This window comes from Lissotriton helveticus, chromosome 5_1, assembly GCF_964261635.1.
Source record: "Lissotriton helveticus chromosome 5_1, aLisHel1.1, whole genome shotgun sequence".
NCBI lineage: Eukaryota > Metazoa > Chordata > Amphibia > Caudata > Salamandridae > Lissotriton > Lissotriton helveticus.
The window spans coordinates 1,987,842,763-1,987,853,346 of NC_136065.1; positions in this window are offsets into that span (position 1 = coordinate 1,987,842,763).

Genomic DNA, 10,584 nt, shown 5'->3' on the forward strand with positions numbered 1-10,584 from the left:
ACTTGAGACACTGGCTCCCATCGCTGTGATTGGTGGCATTCTGCTTGTGCATAAAGGACACTCCTGCCCAAAATATAGTCTTGTGATTCTCACAACTTTGTGCAGATATGTGGCTATTTTTTTTTGTTCATTCAAAGGCGGCCCAGCAACTTTGTTGACACTGTTAACTGCCCTTGCTTTCACTTGCAGTGCACGACATCAGATATTTTTATTGAGGGTTAATCCCATTCAAATATGGCCACCAGTGAATGTGTGCACATGCGCGCTGGTACGTGGCTATCCTGTAATGGACTTCCAACCCCTTCAGATGCGGCCGCCCCGCATGCCTGATTGAAAATAATTAATAAAGACGTGGGGGAGGGCTTTATAGGAAGGTGCAGGGAATAGGAACAGCCAATTGTGCATATAAAGCACTTAAGGCCAGTAACCTAGGTCAAAACTGGAAAAACAGACAATTTTATTGGGGATGTACAGGTTCTCACACAGCCATTTCTGTCAAAAGGTGTAACGTATGATGCATTAGTAAAAAAGGTGAATTAGTAACTTTAGTCGAAACTAAATAAAATACACCTTTTAATAGAATTTAAGGTTATTCTCAAAGTTGGTTTTTGAAAAAATAATGGTTAAAAGTAGATTACTAAAAACAATGGAGTACAATTTGTGAACACTGGATTGGATTAGACTAGAATAGGCAGGTGTCCACTTCCAAAAGGAAACACAAAAAAACCTGTGCCAAATGGTGTATTTTGAAGCATATTAGGCACTATATTTCTGGTCACTAGTACCAATTCAAAATGAGTGATTCCCCATCAGTCTCAAAGAGGCATAAATAAGCTGGATATAAAAAAGCTTGGTCATTGGTACGCATTAGTTCTAGCTCCCCACATTTGATCCAGAATTGAATGCTAGTCCCCAATTAGTGGCCACCTATCGCTCTGCGACAATCTCACACGGACCAAACTTTGGCAGCCTTCCACTTCAGTCCTCAAAATCAATGTCAATACCGAAAATATTTGCATGAAAAAGGCTTCCCATATCATCACATAAATCTTCAAATTTGCAGCGATCAGTGCATAATCACAGTGTCAGCTGACATATCTTGGTAACCTGTTACCCCCAAAAAATTAACCTGTATTACATTGTTATGCCTTAAGGCAGTCATGTAACTAGTTTCAACTTCGGTTTCCTGCAGCAAATGGCACCTAACACGCATGGACAAGGGGACCCAAATCCAGAAGGGAAAAGCAAAACTCGCCCACGTCTCATATGCTGTGTTGGGCTCTTTTTCTTTGGCTGTCGGTGCAGATGCAGGCTTCAGTCTAAGGATAATGCAAATACAAACTGGTGAACAGAACCGTGGGCTCAGAAGTAAGAGTAATACCCAGCAGCACGGATAGCTCTTCTCCAGGGTTGGAGCATCCTACACACTTTTGAATGCGGGAGACCTTCATGCTGGCTGTGGTCTTCACCAGCATAGATGTGTAGGTACTGGACCGGTCAGCATTAGGTTCCTTCTTTATTAGGATGTTGGAATGTTGGGAGCTCCATTAAAAACGATGGAGCGCTTTGGAGCTCTGAAATTCCAATGTCGCCATTCACAGCTGTTGCTGTGAACAAATGGCTCACATGAGGCCTTTGTTTTGTTAGAACACTCTGCCCACTAGCAGCGCAATGTTCTTATAGCTATAGAGCCCCCCATAGCTGGAGTATACCTGCATTACAGTCCCCCTTCCTTGCTGGAGCGGGCTTTTAATGGCCAGTATAGCCCGGCTATATTATCAGGATACCAAGGAGGCCTGCACACCAGTGTGGCAGAGAAGACTGACCAAAGGTAGAATCAACACTGGGCAGGTTTCTACCTCCAAAATTGGCTTACATTTGGGAACCCTGTGGAGTCACCTGGCTGCTATGGTTTAGGGAAAGGGGGGCTTGCTTAGGATATACCTTGCACCTGCTAGGAGTGACCTAATCCCTGGGAAAGCCTAGCAAAGGTCCAGCTGACTGTAAGACATTGGTCAGAACAGGTTAATGGAAAGACTGTCCAAGAGACAAGATCAACCCACTCCTCTAGGAGGTAACAAGAACCGCATCCAGGTCATGGAGCTGTTGCAATGCATGCAATTGATGTAAGGGCGGGTCTGCACTTTCCCCAGTCCATCCTGTGTACTGAAGGGCACCTGCGTCAGCTCTTTGTCGTCCCCAGAGGCAGTTAAACTTCAAACCAAGTTGAGGTTCTAATTTTGCTCAGCGCAGGAGGTCACCTTTAACCATCTTGTTAGTCCTTACAATTCTGAGAATATTGCAGGTTGAAGTCACAGTCAAGCCGATCAACTGACCAGTTGGGACTGGTGCCACAAGTAACAATTGTGGGTGCTCCATTACATGGTGCTCCTCCAACCCCCCAAAATTTTTTGATAGTGACTGCCAAATCCGAAGGCACCCAAAGAAAAGCTTTTTTTTTTTTACATAATAGAGGGAGCTGAACAATCATTAGCATCAGTTCCCTTAAAACAGACCAATTGGGCCCATAAAATGTCCCTGGATTCCAGTTACCTGTGTCTCAAACCGAATACTGGGGACTGGGCAACCAAAATATCCCGGGGAGAAGGGATACCGCGATAATTGGGGTGCCAGGTGTTTGGATGGTGGGTTTTTTGGTTCTCAAGTTTTTCTTGCCATCTCCTGCTTTTAGGGGTGACACCTTTTATTTCACCCCCATGGTATCACAGTGCTAGCAATAGACCAGAGCTGGGTTCAGAGTCGCCAGACCTTTACAAAAGACCTTGTGTAAGAAAAGAACCTGCAAGACATTAAACTATGAGAAGGTCAGCTAAACTGCTGGCTACTGTTGGAAATGGCCCTTTTTGCTGGGTTATCCCCAAACGTTTTGCTTCTTCCTCACTTGTTTTTCCTGACCTGTGGTTGTTGGCTATAGGACTCTGGGCACTTTACCACTGCCGATAAGTGCTAAAGTGCATATGCTCTCTGTATAAATTGTTATTGTGATTGGTTATCCATTATTGGCATATTTGTTTTACCAGCAGGTCCCTAGTAAAGTGCACTGAGTGTGTCAGGGCTGGTGATTCAAATGCTACTAGTGGGCCTGCAGCACTGATTGTGCCACCCACATGAGTAGCCCTAAAATGGTGTCTCAGGCCTGCCACCACAGTGCCTGTGTGCAGTTACTAACTGCCGTGTTGACTGGGCAAGTGCACTCACTTGGCAGTCCCTAAACCTTCCCTTTCTGCATATTAGTCACCCCTATGGTAGGCCCAAGTGCAGGGTGCATTTTAGGTAAAAGGTAGGGAATGCCCTGATGTGTGTGGTATGTCCTGATAGTGAATTACAGCCATTTTCGTTTTTCACTATTGCAAGGCTACCTGTTCCCTATAGGCCAGAATGGACAGGTTGATTATAACATCTTATAATCCTAACTGACCCAGTGAACATGGTAGAAATTAGAGTTTAGTATGCCTGAACTCAGAATGATAAAATACATATTTTAGTGAAGTTGGTTTTAACATTCTGTGTTTGAAAATACCACTTTTAGAGAGTAGGTGTTTTCTTGCCCAACTATCCAAGCCTGCTTCTGCTAGGTTGTGTATTCCTTGTCTGGAGTTTGAGTGACAGGGGTTGGGGGATTCCAGGAGACAGGGTGAGTCAGCACAGGGCTGAATAAAGAGATCCACATGTAGATGGGTGGGAGGAGTTGCACCTGGGACCTGAATAGGGCTGTGCCTTCCCTCCACAATGCTGGCTCCACCTCCTGTGGTGCGTCTGATCTCTCTGCCCTGCACTGTGAAAGGAAAGGAGTCATCTAAACAGAGTGCTCCAGGACTGACCAGAACTGGTTTGGACTAGGCAAAGCCCTCTCTGCCTTCGGAGAACAAAGATAATAATGGTATAAAAAGTGGTACCCAGAACTTTACATCATCCTGGAATCAAGAAGGAACCTCTGTCAAGGAGAAAAGCTGGAAGAAGAAGGACTGACCTGCTGTGTTTGTGGGCTGACCTGCAGTTGAGGTGTGGCGCCGCGGCCAGGGTGACTGACGTTGGAATCTGGAAGGGAGAGGTGTGGCGCTGCGGCCACGGTAACTGACGTTGGAATCTGAGGATCACGGTTCGATCCCCGGTGCCAGTGGCAGATTAGCCCAGCACCATGTGACTCTGGGCAATAGCTTGCTTAATCTTCCCGACAGCCCCCAGCGCCTAGAGACCCTTACATGTGATGGTTCGCGCTTTACAAATGTGGATTATCATTATTACAAATGTGGATTATTGCTATTCTGCCAAGGACAGGGGAAGGACTTTGCTGTGTCCCCTGCTTGAAGAGATCCCCAGGGGCCTGAGGAGAGCTGGCCTCCTGTTAAGAAGTCCCAGGAACAAAAAGACTTCACCTCCAGCTTCCCCCCTGAACTCTGCTGTGTGAGTTCTGACCTGCCTGAACATCGTCGCAGAGTCCAGTGCAAACGTATTGAGGGGCCGCGACAGATCAACGCTGTGCCCGCATCGCCGCTGCACCGAAGATAGTCTCCGCCCGAAGATAGTCGCATCGTGTCTGTGCGAGACGCTTCCTACCAGAGAACCTGCAAACCAGAATCCATACAAGGTATCGCCTTGCTCCCCATACAGACCGGATTCGACAAGCCGCCCGCTGCGTGCAGCGGGGTTGTCGCATCGCCTTCCCAGGCTCTCATGAGTGACGCATCGCTTGTTTTCTGACGCTGCAGCTGCCGCTGGGAACTTTTGTCGCATCTACAGGTACTTTGGGCTTAAAGTGACAACTGTGGATTATTTTGGTGCAAACCCTTGAACTCTTTTTAAAGTCTTATTTTGGAACAGTGTATGTTGGATTATTGTCGTTTTGGTCTTGTATAGTTTAGATAAAGATACTTCATTTTTCTAAACTGGTGTGGAGTTTATTTGTGGTGTTTTCACTGTGTTACTGTGAGTGATGGTAAATAGAGCCATGAGTGCAAACCGCAGCAACAGTTTATCTGTTGAACCACTTGTACAACAGCACACATACTTTGTTTTGGCCACAGTAATGACTGTCAGGGGAAGGCAAAAATACAGAGGCATCTGGCCCCACTAAGCCCCGTAGTTTACACCATGTCCTCAGACAGTCTTCATTCTGCCTGATATTTTAAAGACAACTTTCCGGCTACCAAGTAGTTGTGATGTGCCATGGGTACTCAAAGATTGTGTCTTTCTACACGGCAGTATAATTTACACTAGAACTCACTCTTCTGCTCTGGCAGTGCTCGAGTCAGTGAAGCCCGCTGAGTGACTAGCACTGAAGACAAGGGAACATTGTTGAATAAGAGGCAGAAAGGTTTCGTTTTGAATCCACAGGTGCAACAAGGGAAAGGGCACGGTATGGGGGGGCATTATGTCCCAAATGTATTTCTCCCATCACTCCTGAGGCAACCCAAAAGCCAAACCAGATGCCACCATTGTTGTTTTTTTTCTTTCCCTGAAAGAGTCCTGTTTAGTTCTATTTAGACTTTGGCGCCTATTGCACCTGGCAAAAATTGAAGCATAATCAATTGGGCACAGCCTCCGCTTTTTCATTGAGATCCTGAAAAAACATCCTACAGGCCTGTCTGAATCACTTACAACGTACAACTCGGGGGGTGGGGGGGTTCTGTCTTGTTTATAAAGCCCAGCATTCATGTATGTGTATCAAATATGAGATGCAGCTTTTAGGGATGATGCAACTGGCTCTAGCTCATCCCACCTAAATGTAGACCATTCGACCCAAAGGCTTTGGTTATCAAATTTCTTAAAGGCGAACGGTCACCTGCCTTGCCACAATCATATGACAGGGACCACATATACCTGTCCTCTAGCTAGAAATCATGGAAGTAGTTTTGGGCCTCATTGAGGCAGACAAAAGGTGAACCACTTCTTATTAAAGTGGAACAGCCGATACTATAATTGTACAGGAACTTACTGCAGATAATTAAAACCATAAAAAAAAGGGGACCTGTCTTGCAGCAAAGATATAGATGTAACACTGGCACGAGGCAGAGCCAAGGTGGTTGCTTTTTCAAAACCATCCAAACACATTACAGTAGAGTCCACCAAAACCTACTAAATATAGCCTGCAAATACATAGAAAGGAGGAAACCAGTAAAACTTCACGATACAAGTTACGTACCAATGAAATGTGGATGTTTTAACTCTCTCCGGCTATGGCCAATAAACACTGGTTGTATGAGAGACAGACATGGCTAAACAACTCATGCTTCCGCTAAGCAGCCTGAACAACGAATGCATCTGAACAAAGCATTTGTTTACCAAGCATGCCATTACTACGCAATTTCGTGGTAAATGCAAGATTGGTAAAGGGATGTATGGTAAAGTTTACACCCAAGCCCCTCCACCCTGAACCCTAAAACCCTGGGTCATGCCCTATAAATAACCAGACCCCATCGACCCTGAAAATTACCATAAACCCAAAAACCTTAAACTACAGCCAACCTCCCCCTGAGCCCAAAAAACTACCCCACCCCATAAACCTTACACTACCCTGATCTCCCCTTGCCCCGAGCCCTAAACCTTGGCCCCCTAAACAAGCCTGATTCCCCCCTCTCTCCGAAAAGAAATGAGAGGCCAGGAAAACAAAGTGCTCAAGGAACACCCAGAACTGGTTCAGACCGGGCCCGGAGCCCTCCTGCACAAAGGGATCAAAGACTTTTAGGGGTATAAATACAGGACCCCTGACTACAGAAAATTAGATCATCCTGGAATCAAGAAGGATCCTCTTCCAAGGAGAAAGCTGAAACTGAAGAAGGAAGTCTGTCCTGCTGTTGCTCTGCTGGACTGACCTGCTGTTGCTTTGCTGCCAAGGAGAGGGGAAGGACTTAAATCAAGCCTTTAAAGACTTTGCTACAGAAAATGTATCGCAATCCCGGCCGAGCGAGAAAATTCAGGCCGCTACGAAGACCGAGATCGTCGCAGCACCTGTCGCTGCTGCCCAAAGACGTTGCACCCTTCGTTAGCGGGAAGATTTCCACCGCGAACATAGTCGCAGAGCCTGCTGCTGCTGGGTGAGATCACTGCATCACGTCACTGCGAGAATCGTCGCAGTGCCATCGCATCGAGGCGCTGCGTAAGGAAAATCACCACTGGACCGCGCATCGTCGCAAAACCCGAGAATCATCGTATTGTGCCTTTGCGGGAGAAAACTTCCTACAGAACCCACGCACCGGAATCCATACAAGTGGCCTTCCTCCCCATACAGACCAGATTCGTCGCAACACACCTGCTGCTGCAGCGAGGTTGTCGCAAACACCTTCCTAGGGTCTCAGGAGCAACGCATAGCTTGTTTTTCACCGCTACAGCTTCTGTGCTTAACTTTTTATCGCTAAAAAGGTACTGAGGCTAAAATGTGACACAATTGTGGATAATTTTATCGCTAACCTTAAGAACTTTTTTGCAACCATATTCTTTAACTGTGTATGTTGGATTTTTGTCGTTTTGGTCTTGTGTAGTTTAGATTAAATACCTTTATTTTTCTTAACTGTTGTGGAGTCAGTTTGTGGTGTTTTCACTGTGTTACTGTGAGTGTTCGTACAAATACTTTACACATTGCTTTTGGATAAGCCGGACTGCTTGTGCTAATCTACCAAGGGGTGAGCAGAGGTTATCTAAAGAGTGTTTCCTACTTACCCTGACTAGAAGCAAGGGTGCCTACTAGAGACCCCCAGTTCTAACAGACCTCCACCCCTAAAACTAACCTCCATCTCCCCAAAACCCAGCCCCACTTACCAGTCCGCATCCTCTCCAAATCCTTCCTCTTCCCGCCCATCCACACATCTAGAATGCATAGTTACCCACACTGATGCGTGGTAAAGGCAAGCATGGATGCACTTGCGTGGAAACAGCACCCTTGGCTCTGCCTGTGTTGTAAAAGCTGTTTCCCATAAACACTACATTTTTGGGGGGTATAATCACAGGGCCCTCATAAATGAGCAGTGAATGACCATAGAAAGCACTATATCCTGGTTACGGTGAAAGTCAGAAGGATGGGCAGGAACGAGTATGCCAGAAGAAAGAGTGACACTTGCTCCTCAGCCTAGCCCATGCAACCTCAGTAAGAAACATGGCCAGACCACCAGTTTGAGGACGTTGTTGTACTGCATGCCAAAGGAAGAAAAGACTGCATCAACACAGACCAAACAATATTTGAACACCAGCCTTTTTTGGGTCTTCAAGTTGCAGGGAAACAAATGCAAAATGCAGTTTAACTTGGATGTGGTCTATTTGCCTTAAGTTTCACTTAATATTTAATCAATAAATGGCCCAGTATGCAACTGGGGGTTAGAAAATCTCAGTTGCAGATTTGTATTTTCCAGAGACAAAGCAAGACAGCTACTGGTTAATGTCTTAAAAATAAGATTTCTAGCCTCAGCAGTTGATGGCGAATAGTCCTTTGAACAAAATACATTCTTCTGACGTATCTGAACGCCGACGACACCCAGCTGATCGTCTCCCTAACCAACGACCCAGCCGCCGCCAGAGCCGACCTGCACGAAGGGATGAAAGAGGTAGCCGAGTGGATAACGACCAGCCGCCTGAAACTGAACCCCGACAAGACAGAGGTCCTCATCCTGGGCTCTTCACCCTCCGCCTGGGACGACTCCTGGTGGCCTCCCGCCCTGGGCACCGCACCCAAGCCAACAGACCATGCACACAACCTGGGCTTCATCCTGGACTCCTCCCTCTCCATGACCAGGCAAGTCAACAACGTCTCCTCGGCATGCTTCAACATCCTACGCATGCTACGGAAGATCTTCTGGTGGATCCCCACCGAGACCAGGAAGACCGTCACCCAGGCCCTCGTCACCAGCCGACTGGACTACGGCAACGCCCTCTACGCCGGTACCACCGCCAAGCTCCAGAAGAGACTCCAGCGGATCCAGAACGCCTCTGCCAGACTCATCCTCGACATCCCACGCACCAGCCACATCTCCGGACACCTGAGAGACCTCCACTGGCTCCCCGTCAACAAAAGAATCACCTTCCGCCTCCTCACCCACGCACACAAAGCCCTACACGACCAAGGCCCGAGCTACCTCAACAGCCGAATCAACTTCTACGCTCCCAAACGCCACCTCCGATCAGCCAACCACGCCCTCGCCGCCGTCCCCCGCATCCGAAGAGCGACTACAGGAGGAAGGTCCTTCTCCCACCTGGCCGCCAAAACCTGGAACTCCCTCCCGACCGACCTGCGCCTGACCCAAGACCACCTCTCCTTCAGGAAGAAGCTGAAGACCTGGCTGTTCGAGCAGTAGCGGCACCCCCCCTCCCCCAGCGCCTTGAGACCCCACGGGTATGTAGTGCGCTCTATAAATGCCAGTGATTGATTGATTGATTGATTGATTGAGGGTGTTGTCCTGACCATTCCAAGAGCCTAAGAACCAAAACAAAAGCATCAACTTACGTGCCCACTAACTCACTCATGTTTAAAACCTAGAAGGGGATTCCTGGTTTCTCAAGACCTTGGAGAAGACTGTTGCTTACCATTCACCGACCTTTGAAGAGGATCTTTTGCATACTCCTGGCAGTCTGGATTTCACGGAGTCTTGAAACGGAAACAAAGTCATGTCCAAAATGGCAGATTACAGAATCTTAGTTCAACCACTGAGTGGTGGCGGGCGTCTTGACCAGGCCCTCAGATGGGTTGTGGTTGATGTAACCAAGAAAAAAGGACTTGGAGATTTTGCGACTTCCATTTAAAAGTACTACCAGGACCCCTAGGGTAGCACCACTTTTGAGATATACATAAGCACCTGCTCATGGTACGCCACTTCTGTTCTCATTCTTACGCTTGACGGAGCAGGTCTCAAACCCTCAGGGAGGTATCAGAAGGCAGAAAGCCTTAGAGCTAATATTGCAATGGCCTCAGTAAGACTCATCTGCCAGAAACTGCATTTTTTCCTCCATCAACTCCTTTTGTGGAGCAGGTGTTTCAATAGAAAAATTGGTAACCGCACAGGACTACTGCAAATTTGAATAGAATTCAGGTTGGGGCATTGGTCATGGCTTCCTTTTCCAGAAGCTACTGCAGCAGTTTCTAATTTGTGCAAACTCGATTTTTGCGTCTTATGATTTAATGTGCTTATGGAAAATCACTGGCCTCATTCTTGACATAAATAGCCACCTGTTTTGCTTGCTCGAGTAGCCGGCTTATGACACTGAAGGTATTCAAAATTATTTAAATTATTAATACTTTAACCCCTTCCCCCCGCGAGCCGCCTGCCCACCTAGAAGCTTAACTGTGCTACTTCGAAAAAGACAGATATTCACACAGGTATAGACATCCTTAAGCATGAAAAGATACAATAATGCAGGCCTCATTGTTTACATTTTAAAACCTTTAAAATTTGGAATATTTTCCTAGGGGCAACGTAAAACGGATAAAAAAACGAAATGGATGGCAGTCTGTGCAGAGATGTCGCACTTGCGGGGTCCAAGTGAACCAGGAGCAGACCAACCCGCGGGAAAACTAACAAATTGCCCCAAAATGTTTAGTCTGAACCGGATTAAAAGCTGGCGACAATACACGTTTGTCTG